General features: G+C 37.9%; 1 protein-coding gene across 1 annotated transcript in view; it reads right to left on the reverse strand.

Moving 5' to 3' along the window:
- Nucleotides 1–22,581, reverse strand: part of LOC127634602 (sodium channel protein type 4 subunit alpha-like) — a 192,123-nt gene that overhangs the window by 168,490 nt on the left and 1,052 nt on the right. The gene's annotated exons all lie outside the window — the stretch shown is intronic.

Genomic DNA, 22,581 nt, shown 5'->3' on the forward strand with positions numbered 1-22,581 from the left:
GTTGCGTGACACCTTCATCCTCAAAAACTATGCAAGGTAAAATACGAGACAGACTATGACATGGGTAGAGTTTTGCCCATTGCACAGATTTTACATTGCATGTACTGTATGCACTGGTGTTCTTATCAGCTTATCCAATGTACACAGGTGTTGTGCACATGCTTCTTCACAGTTTGACATCAAATGCTGAGAATAGAGCTGTAAATGTTAACACATCCCAGATTAGAGTAAAATGTCAGCACTTTCAAAATCTGCGATTAATCGTGTTTAACTATGAAACATGATGCGATTAATCACAATTAAATCGACTGAGAGCACTAGCAAAGAATTTCACTTTTATTATATATATGTAAATGCACTCTGTATTAAATAACAGGTTACAATCCACTTGATGTCCAATGTAAAATTTGGGATGTGAAGCAAACCAGTGAAGAACCAAAAAGATCAGCAAGCTTGCCTTCAGCAATAAAGCAAATGGCTGATGTTAAAATATGCTAGCAACATTCTAAAACATGTTAGAAATATGCTAATAATGCCTAGATACATGCTAAAATATGCCAGTAATGCCCAGCTACATTTTAAACATGCTAGCAACACCTAAAACATGCAATTAACATGCTAAAACATGCTAGTAATATTCTGCTACATGCCAAAAAATGCAAAAAAATGCCTAACTACATGTTAAAACATGCTAGCACCAAGACAGCAACACTTAGCTATATGCTTAAACATGCTATCAATATGCTAACAACATATAGCTACATGCTTAAACATGCTAAAACTTGTTAGCAATGTCTAGTTACATGTTAAATCATGATAACACCATGCCAGAGACACCTAGCTTCATGTTAAAACATGCTAGCAATATGCTATCAACATCTAGCTACATGCTTAAACATGCTAAAACATGCTAGCAACACCTATCTGCATGTTAGCAATGTCTAGCTATATGATAAAACATGATAGCACCATGCCAGGGACATCTAGCTTCATGTTAAAACATGTTAGCAATATGTTAGCAACATCTAGCTAAATGCTTAAACATGCTAATACATGCTGGCAACACCTATCTACATGCTAGCATCCCCTAGCTACATGCTAAAACATGCTAGCATTGTCTAGCTTCATGCTAAATCATGCTAGCAATATGCTAGCAACATCAAGCTACATGCTAGAAACATGCTAGCATGACTAACAACATGTTAAAACATGCTAGCAATGACTAGCTACATGTTAAGACATGCAAGCAACACATATCTACATGCTAAAAAAACATGTAGTTTGTGTCGTGTGTCGTGTGCATGCCTCTTCATAGTTTGACATCAAATGCAGAGAATAGAGCTGTCAAATTTAACGCATTGCAGATAAGAGTAAAATTTCAGCACTTTCAAATCTATGATTAATCGGAATTAACTATGAAAAATTATGCGATTAATCTATTTAATCGACTGACAGCACTAGCAGAGAATAACACGATTATTTCAAATGTCATTCTCTATATTAAATACAAGTCCACTTGATGTCCAATGTCAAATTTGGGTTGTGAAGCAAAACCAGTTAAGAACCAAAAAGATCAGCAGGCAATACCTTTAGCAATAAAGCAAATGGTTGTTTTGAAAAGTGTATCTTCCTTTCCTAGAACTGCCAATTGTTTTGATTTCCACCATTCATTTTTCTACAAGTGGTCTGTCTTATACTACTTAAACTGTCACTGGTTAATCGTTTATCAAGAAGCACACACCATCATCTCAGATTCAAACTGCTGCTGTAGAAAACAGACAAAATGCTAAATGATGTAACCCTTACTGCGGTAACGGCTAAAAGGTCACAGTAAATCAATGAGTGACAACTTAATTGACAGGATCTTTATTATCAACAATTTATTACCCAATTCTGTAATTCATGTAGGTTTATGAAGTGGCCTTAATCAAACCCTCGTCACCTGATAGAGTGACCACTGCTCAATTCCTCAGAGCCTCCGGCTCCATGTTCTTAATTAACATGGTAAATGACCGCGGTGAGTAATGTCATCAGTGACTGGTCACACTCATTGTTTTTTGTGTGATGGATCATACTTGGTCACCTGTTTACTGTGTACTCAAAATGAAACCAATAAAGTCAGCTCAGCGGCTAGATTAGAATTAGACAAATGGATATATGGAAACGTTATATCTTAAGAGTCTTGATCTCAAATGTAAGACAACAAGGTTAAAGATGCTGGATAGGAATTGATTTTAGTCCCACACTGCAAAATAATCCCATTCGTTAGTTTAGTGAGACACATTAAAACAGGTGACGGCTTTCTCTGTGAGCGTCAGGTGTACACGATCAGATTTCGTGTCCTGTTGCCAAACAGTGTATATCTCTGTTGAGTTATGCTTATGGCACATTAATGTACCTTCGGATATGTCACTATATTTGAGATGTTATAGTAAGTAAATAAAATGGTTTATGAATACAGTCTTCTTTCAGTATCATGGTATTTTTGATGCACCCGATACATCGCTGTACCATGCAAATGGACTCATTTGAATCTTAAGACTCGTTTCAGAACAAATATGTTACATTATGAGTGCAACACAAGCACAACATTTAGTCTTTCTAGTTTTTATGTCAACACATTGGATTTCTTTCCAAGATATCAGGATCAGTATCGGCCATAATATTTTCATTACAGTAATGATGATGTTCCTGTAACCCTATAGTGACATTTGAAATGTATAGGGATACCATTTAGTGATAATATTTGGATAAAAATAGCTTTAGCTATGTAAATAAATAGGTCCTGAATAATTTCAGGCCATTTTCCATCGATTTCCTCTAGCAGTTGTTCAGTATCGGCTTTATGCACCTTCTGGAGCTTGTACCTAATCGAGGTGTCGTCGTTTGCACACATACTTCTACATAACCTCACATAACGAAAAGGCAAGATTTGCCACTGGTGTAACCCCAAGCATTCGGGACATTTATTGTTTGAATTTGGTGATAACATTTACCTGGTTTAAAAGCTGAAAATAAAAATACCATTAAACACAAAACAGTCAGAAACGTGTTTTGGTCTAAAATCACATTTCTGTATATATGTATAGCAACATTAACAGATTATATTAACATAAACAGATTATAGTGACTTCAGACTCAACATGATAGAATGCATCACATTTAAAACAACCCAGTTAATTCATTAAACATCTTACCTTTTAGAATTTAAGACAACTGTGAGGTTATCCTAACTTCAGGATGTTATTTATGATGAATTGGAGTTTTTTCTTAATTTTTGAGGATACAAACTTTTCTTAACTTTTTAAGAAGAAAATGGTAGTTAAGATAAGGTAATGGTAAGTACATTTTCTTCTTAACCACATTTCTTGAATCCGGCCCCAGAATCATCTAAGGCCATAAAAACAGATAGTAGGAACAATTGGAACAAGTTTAAACACTTACTCGTCCTAGTGCTTTCAAGCTACATGCACCAAACCTAACACAGACCTTAAGACTGTTCTCACGCACGTTGCTTTATCTTTTCTAACTGATCGTACTTACGGTTTCCGTACAGCGGTTGATCAAAAAAACAGAAAAATCCAATTAACTTACATTGACTGAATGTTCAGATGAGCCAAGACTATTCAAACTTCAAATGTAAACAGACCTATTCAAGGCCTTTAATATGCTTTACGCTGCTCTCTCTCTCTCTCTCTCTCTCTCTCTCTCTCTATTTCTATCTATCACTCACTCACTCTTTTCTTATCTATCATCTATCTATCTATCTATCTATCTATCTATCTATCTATCGTGCTAGAAATACATGCTAGCAGCATGCTATAACATACTAGCAACATTTTAGCAACACCTAGCTACATGTTAAAACATGCTAGCTATGTCAGTCGACATGTTAAAACATGCTAGCAATGTCAGTCGACATGTTAAAACATGCTAGCACTATTTTAGCAATACCTAGCTACATGCTAAAACATGTTAGCACCATGTTAATAACACCTAGCTTCATACTAAAACATTCTATCAACATCTAGCTGCATGTTAAAACAGGCTAGCAACAACTCACTACATGCTAGCAACCACTAACAACATGCTAAATATACTAGGAACATGCTATCAACCGCTAGCTACATGCTAGAAATATGCTAGGAACATGTTAGCAAGACTTAGCTACATGCTAAAACATGTTAACAACACCTAACTACATGCTAGCAACCACTAGCTATATGCTAAGAACATACTAGCAAGACCTAGCTACATGCTAACACATTCTAGCAATGATTATCTACATGTTAAAACATACAAGCAATGCATAGATAGATGATAAAACATGCTAGCAACACCTAACTACATGCTAGCAACCACTAGCTATATGGTAAAACATGCTAGCAGCATGCTAGCAATGCCTAACAACATGCTTGGTAGGACTAGCTACATATTACAACATGATATCTTTCAATCTTCCAGCCTTTCAATCTGTCTGACTGACTGACTGAAACCTTCAAACTTTTCAAAGTACTTGAACTTATAGATCAGGCTTTTTCAAGCCAGCCTCAAAGTTTGTCTACAAACTTTTCAATCAATCAAATATTTCCCTTTCACATTACCATAACAATATTCCAACCTGGTCTCATGAGAAGTTGTAATAATATTACGAGTTTGCACATACAAATACAAACACATTTAGCAAACTAGCATTTAATGCCAGTATTGTATCGATTTGAAATTCACTTTGTTTATTGGTTGGTGTCTATGGGACTAAATATTGTACAAATTATTACAAATTGTCATGAGACTTTGCTTGATATTCTAATAGCAAAATATTCCAATATCCAAATTTTTTGTTACATGTTTACTAATGTACTTTGATCTACTCTATTTTTTGGTTTTGTTTTGTTTTTATGGCTCTACGGTGAAGTTAAGCAGGAACAACGTATTGTGCAAAATGGAAATGAATGTGAAATGAGTAAAAGATTGCAATATGAATTTTTAATTGCAACGTTATCATAGCATGACCTAGATATCGAAATAATACGGGTTAGCTAGGTCCCTGCTGATTCACACCTCTACCGCCCCAGTAATTTGAGAACATGATTTAGCATAAGTGCAGTGCTTCAGGATTCACCCCTCTGCCTCGACATTTTAGAAATGCGAGCTAAACTCATCCTGCTGGAACCAAGGAGTCACTTGAGTGTGATTTCAGTGGGCGTATTGATTTCAGAGTGGTGTGTTCTCCTCATCATTAGCGTGTTGCTAGCATGCTAACTGCGTGAGGATTGAGAGGTCTCCCCCGTGATTATAGCAGCCCACTGAAGCTGCTGTCAATCAACCCCTCCCAGATCCCTCACCTTAGAGGGAAACAGCGGTCTGTGTGCGTGGGGAAGCAATTGGTGATTAATATACTGATTAGCATTGAAAGGCTGGCTGTTAGCGGGCGACTGCTATAGAACGTGTGTGGGCGAAGCCTGTCATCATCTCTTCATCGCTCTGACAGACGTTTTACCTCTTACATCAAGTATGTCTCACTTTCTGAGACCACAGAGGAAATCTTCAGGGTCAAAACTGTCACTTTGAGGCACGGTGGCTGATTACTGAGTTACTAAGTAGCTTTCTGGCTAGCAGTGAGACCCTATGACAAGACACCACTCTTAAGACTCAAGGTACCAAAAATCTGATGATTAAACCAAACAGCAATTTAAAAGCTCAGCAGTGCACAACTTGATGAAAAGAGTGTTGCTCATGCAAAAAAAGAGCTCAAATCTGACTCAAAACACAGCAAAGAGTTCAATTTAAAGCTGAAGTTTGTCATTTCTGCACCACTAAACGTAATTGCAAAAATAATAATTACTTTCAAACAGGTTTCCTGATAACTTCCCCGTCTACCATTGTTTATACAAACAGTCCCGCCTCAAAACGTGCACCATTGTTACTTCATCTTATCAAGCTTTTGACTTGTCAATCATTTAGCATGTTCTCATAGTATTGTAGTTGCAGCGAATTATTGAGGCTTAATGCCATTTTTATGCCATGTTGCTCATAACAGTTGCCAGTTGAGGGTGCTGTTTTGCTGCTGTTGTTTTTGAGAAATGTTTCTGCACAATGTCGGTCTCCATAAAGCTCATTTGGTATCTTTGGAGGGTGGGGTTTTGTAAAGAGGAGGCGTGGCTTATTCAGCGGCTCAGTCTCGTGGAAAAATTACTTACAGCATCTTTAATTAAAAATTTAAACGCAAAAATTATGCGGAACTATCAGCCAAAACATGAGCCGATAATGAGCCGTAATTTTATTCCCCCGTTACTCTAGAGCATTGCAGAACATTGTAACGAAGCAATTTCAAAATAAGAGTAATGGTGTTTTTCAGGCTTGTTTATAGTTAAAAATCCTGTGTTATGCACCAAATTATTTAATTTTTATTATTATTGGGATTTTGGTTGCACAATAAACTCCATCAGTGATTTTTTTTTTATTGTGAGCACTTATAGCATCTGTACACTTAATATTCAGGAAAAACTATTATTTTTTTATTCTATGATTATTGTAGATTTTAAAAGCTATTGGCTGATTAATCAGTTATCAGCCTTTTCCATCACATTAATTATCATATCGGCAAAATCCACTATAGGGTGACCTCTAATGTCAAGCACTTTGAATACATTGTTTAAGAGATGTGCTATATAAATAAACTTGCCTTGCCTAGATATAAAACTATTGGATGATATTATAAAATTTGGCATTTAGCAGAACTTAACAATGTCTCTTGATAGTTTTATATTTAATTGTGATGTTTCCTTACAAAAATTACTATAGTAACTATAGATTAACAATGGTATTTATATAGCGTTCTGGGTATCTCAGAGAGTATTGACGCTGACTATCACACCTGGAGTCGTGAGTTTGAATCCAGGGCGTGCTGAGTGACTCCAGTCAGGTCTCCTAAGCAACCAAATTGGCCCGGTTGCTAGGGAGGGTAGAGTCACATGGGGTAACCTCCTCGTGGTCGCTATAATGTGGTTCTCGCTCTCAATGGGGCGTGTGGTGAGTTGTGTGTGGATCGTGGAGAGTAGCATGAGTCTCCACATGCTGTGAGTCTCCGCGGTGTCATGCACAACGAGTCACGTGATCAGATGCACGGATTGATGGTCTCAGAAGTGGAGGCAACTGAGATTCGTCCTCCGCCACCCGGATTGAGGCGAGTAACCGCACCACCAAGAGAACCTACTAAGTAGTGGGAATTGGGCAATCCAAATTGGGAGATATTTGGGTATTTATAGTAAAATCCTAGTAACCACAATTAACCATTGTTACTACATTTATGGTTACAACAGTATTTTTACAGTAATATTATGGTTCATTTTCATAAGGATTAAACAAATATGAGGTAGACCAATATATTGGTTTTACCGATTAATCGGTTGCCGATAGTTTTATTTTTTATTCCTCTTTGTTCCTATGATCATTATATTTTTTAAATGAAGGCGAGGGCATGCAAAGAAAAATACATTGTATCTCCAACTTCATATATGGTGATTAATAATAATAATAATAGGCTATAACACACTTAATTAACTAAATATTTCACTTAAAAAAAAGAAGGTGAGATTCCTTTAGATGAGTGTGTTAAAATGTGTTTTGTTCCCAACACAATTTGACCAATGTGGCGTTTTGAGAAAATGTATTGCTACATTACTGGAAAAGCTACACTACCCGTCTGTCAAAGTTAGTAGCATTGCTAATAGTTAACAACTCCCCAACACTGGTTAGCCCGAGCTACCATACATTTCCACTGTATGGAGGAAAAAGCAATGAAAGTGAATAGTGACTGAGGCTTAAATTCTGCCTTGCACCTCCTTTTATCTCTCATGGAATAAAGAAAGTTAAGCATGTTTGGAACAGCATGAGGCTGAGTAAATGCTGGTGAAATATCCCTTTAAAAGCATTGTCCTTTCATTTGCTCGGTCAGTGTTTATAGCCAGTACAATTCAAAGGCTCCATTAGTCCAAACAGGTGTAGCAGCTTGTGTTTATCAGCTTCTGTTTGCTTTAGCAAACAATACACCCAACCAGAGCCCCATTTTGCCTCATGCATTGTGGCTGCCGAGACCGCCGCATAATTGAAGTTCTTTTTGGCCTCTCAGTTTGCCATGGCTCATCTGTCACTTTCAAAGTAGGACGACTTTGCCCGCTCTCGTCCAGAGCTCATGGGCTCGCCAGTGGGGTCAAACGCCGACCCTCAGGTCTGTTGTTTCAGCATGTCTCGCATACAGGCTCAAGCACAGCACACGTTACATTCCCAGCCCTTTGCAGTTGACAACGCAAACCCACAATATTATTGTAGACCAGTTACGCTGCAGCTAAACACAGCGACAAACACAGGAACATTCTTGCCGTGCCATCAGCTGTCATTTAGACACAGGTTCATCCTGGTTCACTCACTCACTGCTGTCAAATCCTCCTCGGAAGGTCCTATTTAAGTCAGAATTATAATGTGATGGACGATATATTCTCTCAATTCAAGATCAAATTCTCTCATCATTTACTCACCCTCATGACATCACAGATGTGTGACTTTCTTTCTTCAGCTGAACACAAATGAAGATTTTTAGAAGAATATTTCAGCTCTGTAGGTCCATACAATGCAAGTGGCTGGAACTTTGAAACTCAAAAAGCACATAAAGGCTGCATAAAAGTAATCCATAAGACTCCAGTGGTTTAATCCATGTCTTCAGAAGTGATATGAGAGCTGTGGTTGAGAAACAGATCAATATTTAAGTCCTTTTTAAAATATAAATTCTCCTCCTTGCCCAGCAGGTGGCAATATGCACGAAGAATGCAAAATGCCAAAAACAAAGGAAGAAGAATGTGAAAGTGAAAGTGGAGATTTATAGTAAAAAAGGGCTTAAATATTGATCTGTTTCTCACCCACAGCTATCATGTTTCTTCTGAAGACATGGATTATACCACTGGAGTCTTATGGATTACTTTTATGCTGCCTTTATGTGCTTTTAGGAACTTACATTGCATTTTTTTTGTATTGTCTTTTTTAATGCTTCACTAGTGTACCAAAATAATGTCATGCATTTTAATTGTCTGTATTATATATTTTTATTATATATATCATTTATAAATATTTAAATATAACTATTTATAATTATTTAATCGTTATATATTGAATTATTTTTATTTGAGAGGCTTTCTCAGCAAATTTTTATGTATGCGATTAATTGCGATTAATTCGATTAATACCATGAAATTAATTTGATTAAAAAGGTTAATAGATGGGGGTCTGTGTATCTGAGCGAGTATTGACACTGACTATCACACCTGGAGTCGTGAGTTTGAATTCAGGGCGTGCTGAGTGACTCCAACCAGGTCTCCTTAGCAACCAAATTGGCCCGGTTGCTAGGGAGGGTAGAGTCACATGGGGTAACCTCCTCGTGGTCACTATAATGTGGTTCTCGCTCTCGGTGGGGCGTGTGGTGAGTTGTGTGTGGATTCCGCGGAGAATAGCGTGAAGCCTCCACACGCGCTACGTCTCCACGGTAACACGCTCAACAAGTCATGTGATAAGATGCACGGATTGACGGTCTCAGATGCAGATTTGTCCTCCGCCACCCGAATTATATTCTAATTTAATAGACTGACAGCCCTAATAACAACACAATATTTAATTTGTTTTTCATGGTACATGAGCGCATGCAGAAGGCACCTCTACATGTAAATTAGAAAGGGCGACCAATTGTATGCCGCACAAATAATTTTTGAAATACTCAAATACCCCTTGATAGGAAAGAGGTTCCCCACCCCTGATTTAATATATGATATTACTTTTTCATTTGAACTCAACTTGTTTGGCGTACACGCTCTACCTCACGAGTTAGGGGCCGTTCACACTGAATGTGTTTTTGCGTGCGACTGATTTTCAATAGTTTTTTGATGTAAACACACGTTGCACCATTGTGCCAAATCACACTTTTTTAGCGTCTCGCGCCAGACCGCCGCATTGTTCAGACGCCGTGTCAAGTTAAATAGAACGTATGTTTTTAAAAAAGACATTCAAGACATGTTGCGGCAGGTTTGTCATTACGATAACGAGATGCACAAGTTTTATTCAGTGACGTTGAGTATCACCGATGTCAATCCTGGCACGACATGTCCTGAGGTTTAATGAAAGCTGGAATGAGATTGGAGAGCTATGGTGGTTTTTAGTATGACTTGAGAAGACTCGAGATACAGCAGGTCAGTTTTGGAGCAGTCTCCAGTCATAATGCAATTTTTCTTTTGCGTTACATGGAACAAAGAAAGTCAGCTTTTGGAACAACATGGGGGTGAGTAAATGACAGCCTTTTGTATTTATAGACAAACTAATTGATAGCCACACATCCTCAGAACAGTGAGCGAGAGAAGTCTGTGTGGCCGCTCTGTCCCTGAGGGCAATATCTGCTCGTAATGTGATAAAGTAAAATACAATTCACTTGTGAGGCTATTTGTTATTGTCTTCATTAAACGATGGCCTGACAATTACTGTAATGGCCTGTGTGATTTCCTCGGGCTCTGGAGAGGGAAGAAAAATGTGGCTTTCTGCAAAATCGCTTATTTTAATTCGTATTTATTATTCAATAAATCCCGAGATATAACAGTAAGTTTGTCATTTACTATTTCCCAGTCAAGTCATATTATCAATCAAATCACATGAAAAAAAAATAGAAACATTTTTCAAATAAGATGCATTTAAGAAGAACAATTGTGAAATATAAGAAGACTTTTTTATCAGAGAAAACGTCTTGAATTAAGTTGATTTTTTTTACGCCTAAAACAGTCCAAAACAGGTTTCCCAGCGGTTTAAGAAAGATCAATTTAACCCCAGTTATGTTCAAGAAAAGTGATCTTGTTTTAAGGATATGTTTACTTGAAAACAAGACAATCAAATTCTGATTATAAAGTTGATTATTAGAGTTATAAAGACATTCTTACCATTCTACCTAACAGCGAAGGCCAGTCCTCACACACGTTTCATCAATCGCATAACAACAAGCGTTCAGGCCATCAATCCCACTTTTTGGAACTTCATCCTGAAATGCCACGATCTTGATTACTTTAATAATTTTTGCATTGATTTGGTCCAAAGCCTCTCTTTGGCACGGAGAGCACGCCGGACGGCTGCGACCCACTTAGATTAATCTTGTTTGAGCTTCGCCTTCAACACCAAGTCACCCGAACGGCGCTGTAATCTTTCTCATAGGTTTGGTGAAGCTCGCCTAACTCTGGGGAAAACTGTACTTGTATGATTTTGCACCTGCTGATCTGCTTTGTTTGCACGATCGTGTGTCTGAAAAGGCCTGCGTGCTCCGTGCGGTTGTGCGGTAGAATAGGTCTCTGCTAAACAATGGCGTAAGGATAGGCTTGAAAACATGCTAAATGAATGCCTTGGCTTTTAATGACACAGGACTAATGAATACTGTGAAAACAGACTCATCCCAATGGCTTATTTCTTTTGGACTTACAACACAAGCATAAACACAGACAAATTAAAACACACGAGCACGCATTACTGTGCCATTTTTGTCCAGGTTCAGGATTGTGGTATCGATGTCTTCCTGGCTACTGAAATTGTGATGGCTGTTTCCCTTTGAGAGTTAGCTAACATAAAACACGACGGTTGCCAAAATCTATGTGTGTGTGTAATTCAGAAAGCGTCTGAACAGTTCACCAGTAATAGCCTGACACAAAAGAGACGCTGAACCGATCCGCTGAGTTCTGTGCATAGAGGGTGCTTTCTAATTCCCAGAAATCCTTCATTCTAAGTGCACGTTGAACCTCTGTTTCTCTGTATGACCACAGCTCTCAAGCTGCTTTTTAGAAAGTACAGATAATGATGCAGGCATTTAAAATATTTTGTGGGGTATTTTTATTAAGAAAAGCTCCTTTCAAGCAAAAAGACTACCAGCATATATGTCAGCGTTATAAGTACACCTTGAATCTCACGGAAACATGTCCAGTTCACATTCACCCCATAAATCAAATGAAAAAAACTCAATTATATGATGCATGAAACCTTATGTCAGGACCATTAAGACTTTTTACATTATAACAATATTTTCATTTAAAGGCAATCCTGGCTAACACTTTAAACTCGGATGGGCCCACTGGTGAGAAAGAAATATCATTTTCAATATATGAAGAACTCCAGTCTTGACCAACACAATATTGGTGTCGTTTGAAAGTTTAGAAGTTCTACTTTATAATGCATGTAGACATTATGACCAAAACTAAACAAGTGCTTAATAAATCCGAAGTGCTCCTGTGCACTGCACATATTATTGCAATCGGTAAAAACATCAAACTGATCAAATATTCATGTGTCATATGTTGTTGTAAAGGTCATAAAGAGTAAAATACAACCAGACTATTTGTTTTACTCACAGATGAAAATATAGCGAGTAACAGCTATGTTGATGTTGCTTATAACTGCGTTTTCACTTATAACTTCAATGTAACATAAACGGAACATAAAACATCACATATGATTATTTAGAGTCTGTGATTATCTTTCAATCGAGTCCACACACAAGATAATCAGATGTATAGATCATTAGATAATCCACATGAAGCACAATGTTACATATGACTCAATGATGACTCAAATGACACAGAATGAAACTCATTCTGTGAAATCTCATGACTAAAATCATGTCTGCATGCTATTTGTTTTTCGGAGCCACTTTATTTACACTTTTGGGGTATGCCACTGAAACAGGAAATCTTTCATTGTAATCTGATTACTTTACTGATTACTTCATTGAAAAAGTAAACACATTACTAATTACTTTACTTTTAAGTTACTTTCTAAAATACTTGTCACAAACTTATTTTTGAGTTTTACGTCTCAACATATTCAAATTAACGTCTATTTTCTCCTTGTCACAGACTCTCAAACAGACGTACTTAAGAACATATGAATTCACATTTGAATTGTATTACACATAAATAATCATTTTTTTTAATATTTGTAACCAAAGTAGTGTACTTAAAAGTAATTACTTTCACTGAAAGTCAGTAACTGTAATCTGATTACACAGATTTTAAATGTAATGCATTACACTATTTTGTGCCTCAAGTAATTTGATAAAACTAATTACTTTGTAATCCACAACCCACAAACAATCACATTCATCACAATACACAGATGTGAACTGTAGGGGGCGCTCTAACACATTTTACCCCTCACAGATGTGAACTGTAGGGGGCGCTCTAACACATTATACCCCTCACAGATGTGAACTGTAGGGGGCGCTCTAACACATTTCACCCCTCACAGATGTGAACTGCAGGGGGCGCTCTAACACATTTCACCCCTCACAGATGTGAACTGCAGGGGGCGCTCTAACACATTTCACCCCTCACAGATGTGAACTGTAGGGGCGCTCTAACACATTTCACCCCTCACAGATGTGAACTGTAGGGGGCGCTCTAACACATTTCACCCCTCACAGATGTGAACTGTAGGGGCGCTCTAACACATTTCACCCCTCACAGATGTGAACTGTAGGGAGCTCTAACACATTTCACCCCTCACAGATGTGAACTGTAGGGGCACTCTAACACATTATGCCCCTCACAGATGTGAACTGTAGGGGCGCTCTAACACATTATATCCCTCACAGATGTGAACTGTAGGGGCGCTCTAACACATTTTACCCCTCACAGATGTGAACTGTAGGGGCGCTCTAACACATTTTACCCCTCACAGATGTGAACTGTAGGGGGCTCTAACACATTATACCCCTCACAGATGTGAACTGTAGGGGCGCTCAACACATTTTACCCCTCACAGATGTGAACTGTAGGGGCGCTCTAACACATTATACCCCTCACAGATGTGAACTGTAGGGGCGCTCTAACACATTTCACCCCTCACAGATGTGAACTGTAGGGGGCTCTAACACATTTCACCCCTCACAGATGTGAACTGTAGGGGGTGCTCTAACACATTATACCCCTCACAGATGTGAACTGTAGGGGGCTCTAACACATTTCACCCCTCACAGATGTGAACTGTAGGGGGCTCTAACACATTTCACCCCTCACAGATGTGAACTGTAGGGGGCTCTAACACATTTTATCCCTCACAGATGTGAACTGTAGGGGCGCTCTAACACATTATGCCCCTCACAGATGTGAACTGTAGGGAGCTCTAACACATTTTACCCCTCACAGATGTGAACTGTAGGGGCGCTCTAACACATTTTACCCCTCACAGATGTGAACTGTAGGGGCGCTCTAACACATTATACCCCTCACAGATGTGAACTGTAGGGGGCTCTAACACATTTTACCCCTCACAGATGTGAACTGTAGGGGTGCTCTAACACATTTTACCCCTCACAGATGTGAACTGTAGGGGGCTCTAACACATTATACCCCTCACAGATGTGAACTGTAGGGGCGCTCTAACACATTTTACCCCTCACAGATGTGAACTGTAGGGGGCTCTAACACATTTTACCCCTCACAGATGTGAACTGTAGGGGGCGCTCTAACACATTTTACCCCTCACAGATGTGAACTGTAGGGGCGCTCTAACACATTATACCCCTCACAGATGTGAACTGTAGGGGCGCTCTAACACATTTTACCCCTCACAGATGTGAACTGTAGGGGCGCTCTAACACATTATACCCCTCACAGATGTGAACTGTAGGGGGCTCTCTAACACATTATACCCCTCACAGATGTGAACTGTAGGGGGCGCTCTAACACATTTTACCCCTCACAGATGTGAACTGTAGGGGGCACTCTAACACATTTTACCCCTCACAGATGTGAACTGTAGGGGGCACTCTAACACATTTTACCCCTCACAGATGTGCTCATCCATAGACATTCAGTCTAATGTTCAGTTCAAGCAACACCCTCATTATTTCATTGAATATCTCGGCCTCTGAGTGGACTATAAGCTCAATCTAGGTGTCATTAGAAAGCTGAGATCCTCCTGTTTTGAGGCCTTGTTTTGTTATTTTAAGTAACATAAATGCATAAGGGATGTTATCTCTGAAAATTTGAGATTCTAAGCTTTCAAATGATACTTCGTATTCCTGACTTACAGTATGTATACAGAGACTTTAACGTTTTGAGCATACATTTTTTCGCGATATAGCGAAATGCACGCTTTGTAAATGCATTTACAAAATTGTAAGCCTCCAAAAATTGGCTCCATTCACTTTCATTATAAGTGTCTCACTGTAACACCCTCCAGGCGGTAGTTAGAGCCGCCTCATGCCCACTTGGGCTCAACCTCCCATGGCCGGTCTGGCGGGGGGCATGGTTCTTACACCCTCTCCCGAAATAACTGTTTTGGCACTTCCAGTCCCCACCACGTCGGTTCAAGCCGGGAGGGCTCACTCTGCTCGGTCTTGTCGGTGCCATGGAGGGCCTTTAATAAAACTTTAAAGGACACAATACCTATTGCTGGACCCTCCAGGCGGTAGTTAAACCCGCCGCATGCCCCCTTTTTTATGAAAAGAAGGGACAAGTCTAAACACATTTTTGTGGTAATCAGCATTATGCCACAAATGCTGTAAAATGATCTTAACTTGTATTTCACCCAGATTGTTCCTTTAACTGTGATGAAAATTATGCAAAACTCTTAAAAAGGCTTCTGTGGTGAAAAAACACCTGGACGTGTTCTTGACAGGTTTCATAAGATTCACCCACATGGGTTCTTTTAAATGATAAAGCTGCCAGAAATAGTCGTTAGTGTTTCAAAATGCAATTATGAAATCAAGAAAATGGGACTGGAGACTCAAAAGACTCAAAAGTCATCGCCCACTGCATGACTATACAGAGTGCATTAAACTGCAGTCGAGGTTTGTGCAATATGAAACATGAATCATACATCTGTTAAGTTCCAGTTACACAGATGATCGCATTATGCAGCCATCACAGCATGTCTGTGCATTACACTAATGGCTCGCTGCATTTCCTCCAATGACAGAGCAGGAAGAGGCCATTAAAAATGGACCAAGGTCCAGTGTGAAGGATGCTGTTTCACCTCAGTTTATAGACAAGCGGAGTGACACCACTCACAGTAAGAGAGCACATCTGTGACACCGGACAGGGAGATGCCCTAAATTGCAACGCAACCCCTCCAACCTTGAACAGGTAATTGAGAGGCACAAAGCTACAAATCTTTGGTGCTGAATGGCAGCGTTAAGCTTTTACTTGAGTTCATCGCTCCAGTCACTGAGAGATGCCGGACACATGAGGGGTCAAGGACAGTTTAAAAGCACTAGCGCAAGTGTCGCTGTTACGCCTCATTCTGTGTGACAGACATGTTGGAGACAGTTGAGGGTTTCTCCAGTTTCTTGCAGGTCTCAGCTCTGTCCACAGAAGCTGTAATGTATATATGATGTATCATACACGTTCTGTCATGCAAAAGCAGCATAGTGTCAACATTCAGAAGACTTTATGACATGAATATACCATTATAAGTGGTCTTTAATGAATGCCATTTAGCCCAACAGGGTGTCATTTCATAAATGTATAAAATATATAATAAGCATTTTTCAAGCTTGACTTATAATGTCTTATAAGCACTTCAAATATCTAATGGATGTTTATAAGAAGACGTTGCTTCTTGACTTAAAGCATACCTAATATACAGTTATAATGTGCAGTATATAATACCTTATAGTTTAAATGTGATGTTAGTCGTGTTATAATGCATGGTATTACTATGAATATTTAAGTATCATATTTATATTCTTCTATAGACTATAGAATAGGACGCAGAAGGTGAATCTCAGAATTAAGTTGCATTAACGCTTTGCGTCTAGAGTTATCACATGCTTGCACGAAAATGCCAAAACTTCATGAACATGCCCATTGACTTTGCGAGTGTGACATATTGTTTAGCACCAGTGCCCCCAGACTTTCAATATTAAACTATGAAAATCCATTCGAAAAAATACTAATTATTACATTTAGTGTGTGAAAATTATTTTTATATATTTTTTTTATAATTACGACTGTCCCACAGATGTGCCATCATTTCTGCCACAAAAAAAACTAGTTTTTCCGCTAATAAAGTTTTTAAAAAAATGCGTGTACTTGTTAATTAAGCACTGAAGGTGGCATAACCAAAATTACAGGCTTATAACTTGATTATAAGAGATATATAAGAGATATATAATGTCAAATCAGATTTTTCAACTATTTTTAGGCTGAGAATCTCAGAATTTCTCATAATTTATTTAATAAAAAAAAAAAATATGAGAAATTCTGAGATTCTCAGCCTAAAAATAGTTGAAAAATCTGATTTGACATTATATATCTCTGGGTGTAAATAAGGGGGCTCTGGAAAACTGCTTTTTTTTTGTTCCAAATCATGTCAACTGTATGTGTTAATTCTTTTCGTTTTTACGACAAAGCAATCAAAAGTTACAACATTACAAATATAATTAATCATAGTGTCCAAAAACATCTCCAAACAAATAAAAGATAATAATTGTACATAAGAACTAATTACACATGCAAACACAACAATGACTAAAGGTTTGCATAGCATGCAGACATGATTTTAGTCATGAGATTTCACAGAATGAGTTTCATTCTGTGTCATTTGAGTCATCATTGAGTCTGTGTCGTGTATTTGGCGCCATCTCCTGGTGGTCATATGTAACATTGTGCTTCATGTGGATTATCTAATGATCTATACATCTGATTATCTTGTGTGTGGACTCGATTGAAAGATAATCACAGACTCTAAATAATCATATGTGATATTTTATGTTTCGTGAAGTTATAAGCCAAAACGCGGCATATAAGCAACATCAACATAATTGTCAAAGACATATATTTAGCTGTTACTCGCTATATTTTTATCTGTGAGTAAAACAAATAGTCTGGTTGTATTTTACTCTTTAAGAGCTTTCCAACAACATATGACATATGGATATTTGATGAGTTTGATGTTTTGACTGATTACAATAATATGTACAGTGCCATTGTTTAATTAATTATCAAAACGGAGCACTTCTGATTTATCTGCAGATTTTAAAGCACTTGTTCAGTTTTGCTCATAATATCTACATGCATTATTAAGTAGAGCTTCTAAACTTTCAAACAACACCAATATTGTGTTGGTCAACACTGGAGTTATTAATATTTTGACAATTATTTTTTTGGGGCCCATCCGAGCTCAAAGGGTTAATCAAGTGGACAAAGTGAAGAGCATGCGTGAGATGAAAAATGAGACATATCAAAGGAAATATAATTTATGAGCAGAAGATTTGTATCAATCAAAACTGTAAAAAGTGTCAAATTACTATGAAATTGTTTGTATGTAGGATACGTCAAATTTGAACAAGACAAAGGAGTCGGATATTTCATTTTAAAAGCGTTAAAATGTCATTTCCATCACAGAATTCAATTAAACACAAAACTGAATTTGAGATGTGCTAGAAGTGACACTGTGATGGGAATTTTAATGACTTGAATGACATAAGTCTCCTGTGATGCTTGTACACACTCCGATTTGTGCAACTGGCAAGAAACATAAACTCCAGTACTGGCGATTCGTAAAACACGGTTATTTAAATTGAACTACCCCCGGTTTGAAGTGTGACTCTAACTTCTCCAGGAAACACTAATCAATGAAATCAGATCAAGGCAGCGGCACTTACACCAGGGTCCACATTCCCTCGAGGATTCATTCAAGGCCCAGATAAGTAGACGGCCATTCGCTAACATGGGCTTTTTTACCCCTGTGCACATGGATCAGTAACTAAACTTAGACTGGGATGCAAATCCCTGGACACCACCGGTCAATTCCAGCAAAGAGGCCATGAAGGTTACTCATCCTGTGTCGTTTTTTTGTGACGACAGAAACAAATGGCACAGCATTCACTGCGGTAGGTACACAGCTGTCCTTGGGAGCTTGAATGTGGGTCACTTTAAAGGATCATTGTTTGACCGCCCAAGGGGCCAAAGGTCACTATGGCCTCAATGGCATGACAAGTGTTTTCACCGTAGGGAAAAGCCTTTGTTTACAATTCCTTTGTTTACAGTAAACAGACTACAAGAGTCAAGTGACAATGTAAAGGCCTGGAGACCTCCATAAAAGAAAACATTTGTCATGAAATTCTCAGTTATTATATTATGGCAATATAAATGAAATATTCACAATGACTTTGCTGGCTATTAAAAATCAAGCAACTAACAAATGTACTTTATCACTTATTTTTCCAACACGGCTCTTAAAGGGACAGTTCACCCAAAAATGAAAATTCTCTCATCATTTACTCACCCTCATGCATCCCAGATGTGTGTGACTTTCCCTCTTCTGCTGAATACAAATGAAGATTTTTAGAAGAATATTTCAGCTCTGTAAGTCCATACAATGTGAGTGAATGGTGACCAGAACTTTGAAGCTCCAAAAAGCACATAGAGGCAGCATAAAAGTAATCCATAAGACTCCAGTGGTTTAATCCATGTCTTCAGAAGTGATATGATAGCTGTGGGTGAGAAACAGATCAATATTTAAATCCTGTTTTACAATAAATCTCCACTTTCACTTTCACATTCTTCTTCTTTTGTTTTTGGCGATTTGCTTTCTTCATGCATATTGCCACCTGCTGGGCAGGGAGAAGAATTTAGGGTGCAAAGATTCTTAAATATTGATCTGTTTCTCACCCACACCTATCATATCACTTCTGAAGACATGGATTAAACCATTGATTGCTTTTATGCTGCCTTTATGTGCTTTTTGGAGCTTCAAAGTTCTTGTCACCATTCACTTGCATTGTATGGACCTACAGAGCTGAAATATTCTTTTAAAAATCTTCATTTGTGTTCAGAAAAAAGAAAGTCACATCTGGGATGCATAAGGGTGAGTAAATGATGACAGAATTTTCATTTTTGGGTGTACTGTCCCTTTAATTGTAATAACAAGAAACATAAAACAACAAATCTTAATGGCCCTAAAATATGCTTGATTTTCTTCATGCAAAATCTTCTGAAATGATTTCAAATAAAATAATAAAACAATATTGTTCCTTGTTTTCATTTGGTAGAAGAAACAAAACATGTGCTTTGATTATTTTCAAGTTGATTTTTACAGTATTATATTTCTTTCATTATTCCTCTCATTTCATTTTATATATATATATATATATATATATATATATATATATATATATATATGTTTATATAATCATCAAGAGGATTAAAAATATCAAAATATTTTTTGCATGAGTTATAGTCCTAATTTAAAGTCAAATTACCTCAGCTTTTCAGTTAATTATGACTTCAATATATATTTTCCGGTGTATTCGAGCTTCTGTCACTAATGCAGTTTCAGCTCCAGGGGGGATGAGGACAGATCAGCTGACAGCTTGTATAACCTCCATGACCCCTAACAGCTGATAACTGTTTATCATTAGCTCAAACCTGCAGTGGGCACACCGTAGACCAACAGACATGCTAATGTATAGTTTCAAACATGTGTTTGTCTTATGAGTTCCCTCGGTGGTGATCTAATGAGAGTTGCGTTACATTTGCCACAGTGAGAAATGAAAACAGTGCTTCAGTGCTCCCGAAGAAGATCCAGGCTTAAATGTCTAAAAGTGAATTTAAACATGGAATTATTTTCCTAATGGTATAATAAAGTGGACAATTCGATGTCAAGCTCAAGCCATAGGTAATGAAAAGCACAAGAGAAGCGAGGTCTCTGATTGCTTAGATGAGAATAGATGAGGCCAGACGCCACTTGTCACAAATAAATGATGAGAGGCAAAACAAATAATGATTCCAGGTGACCACACGTCTACTACAGTCACTGCCATCATTACTATCTGTGCATGTCAACATGAAAACAACAGTTTTAACTATTGTAGAGCATTCTTGGTTGATAGATGTAAAAAAGTGGATCAATTCAAACAGCAAAAGTATTTTTGATCAAAGTGCCGCCCTGTTACCCGTGGCAAATCAAGATATACTGAAGCAGTCTCCAGAGATCATCACCAATCGACAGATATGACTGATGCATTTCATCATAATTAGAAAGCATGAGCAATGACTTTTAACACAAGCCTTTTGAGCAAATGCAAATAACTGTAAGAATGACCTCATCATACATTGCTATTATTGTTACGGTCACGTCATCTGTTTATTTACCCCAAGCCTCACACACACACATGCACACACCTGTGCTCTGTAGATCAGCATGGCTTTGCTATATGTCTGTCAAAACTAGTGGGAAATGGGGAAGTTGTCACAGGGGCGATTTTGCGTATCTCTGTAATGTGTTGAGTCAAAAATTTAATGGCATAAATGTTTGTTTTCAAACAACTTGCACAAAGCTTTTCAGTTCATAACATTGTAAACATCAGATCGAGGCAAGTTGTCACATTTCCAATCTCTGTGGAAAACAAGGGTTTGATATTTCAGTATACTATATGTTTCCTATTACATTTTTGCTGTTCATTTTTTTAATGTTTATATTTTGCTTAAAAGTCATTAAATAGACTTTAATAGGATATTTATTGCCAGATCAAATGCCTTGATTGGGGGGCATTTTGCCACAAAAGGTCAACCAATGTGTTGTCTGTTGTTGGAGGGCAATAATGGTGGAAATATTAAAATATTCATTGACTTCAAGGTTTGCGGCCAACCCTGAGAAATATTCACTAGTGTGAGTAAAATGTGTGACAACTAGCCCCAGTCTCCTCTAGTTCTTGACTGTTCACATTGAGCATTTCGGTTTAAACTGCTATATTTTCACTTTTAATAATCATATATATATATATATATATATATATATATATATATATATATATATATATATATATATATATATATTTCCTTGTCAACTCTTACTGTAGCCTTAAATAATGATGTAGTCTACATGTAAACATGTTAAACTTGTGAATAAGTGTTGTGTGCGATATTTCCCCTCGTGTTCTGTTTCTTTATGATCTCCATGTGTTTTCAGCACCTTGGACAAGAGAGCGAAAATTTCCCGCGCTGCTGAGATAACGCGCGCTTTTGCGCGGGCTGCTGACCTTTGAAGAGAGCGAAAATGACCATACGCGCGAAAACTGTCGCGATAATGTTAACGCGCGTTTTGTGTGACCATTAAGTTTCCTAGTAAATTCGATTCGACATCCACCCTCGTGTCGTGAGAGTGTTCGTACGGAGACGTTTTAAAACTGCTTGTTTTTTAAACTTCAGTAGCATAAACGACATTAGAGTTGGTAAGCTTAATTCAGTTCAAACTGTCCGACGTTCCAATCGAACTCTGATTTGTTCGAAACCTCAATTAAAAACAAACAAATGGAAAAATACCCAAAAGTCGACTATGAGTCGAAGATTCGCGTGACACGTTGGATCCGTTTCCCACAGGACACGAACATGTGTTCAAAAACAACTTGACGATCGTGGATTGGTCTAAAACAGTGGCGTAGGCAAGGGCCACCCAGAATATTAGAGGCTTTTCTTTGACTTCCAATATATATATATATATTAAAGAGTGTAAAAAAATACTGATTTCTGAAAGTGCGAAAGAACAATTTGAATGTGCCGCTTCTCT

Source organism: Xyrauchen texanus, chromosome 41, assembly GCF_025860055.1.
Source record: "Xyrauchen texanus isolate HMW12.3.18 chromosome 41, RBS_HiC_50CHRs, whole genome shotgun sequence".
Classification (NCBI taxonomy): Eukaryota; Metazoa; Chordata; class Actinopteri; order Cypriniformes; family Catostomidae; genus Xyrauchen; species Xyrauchen texanus.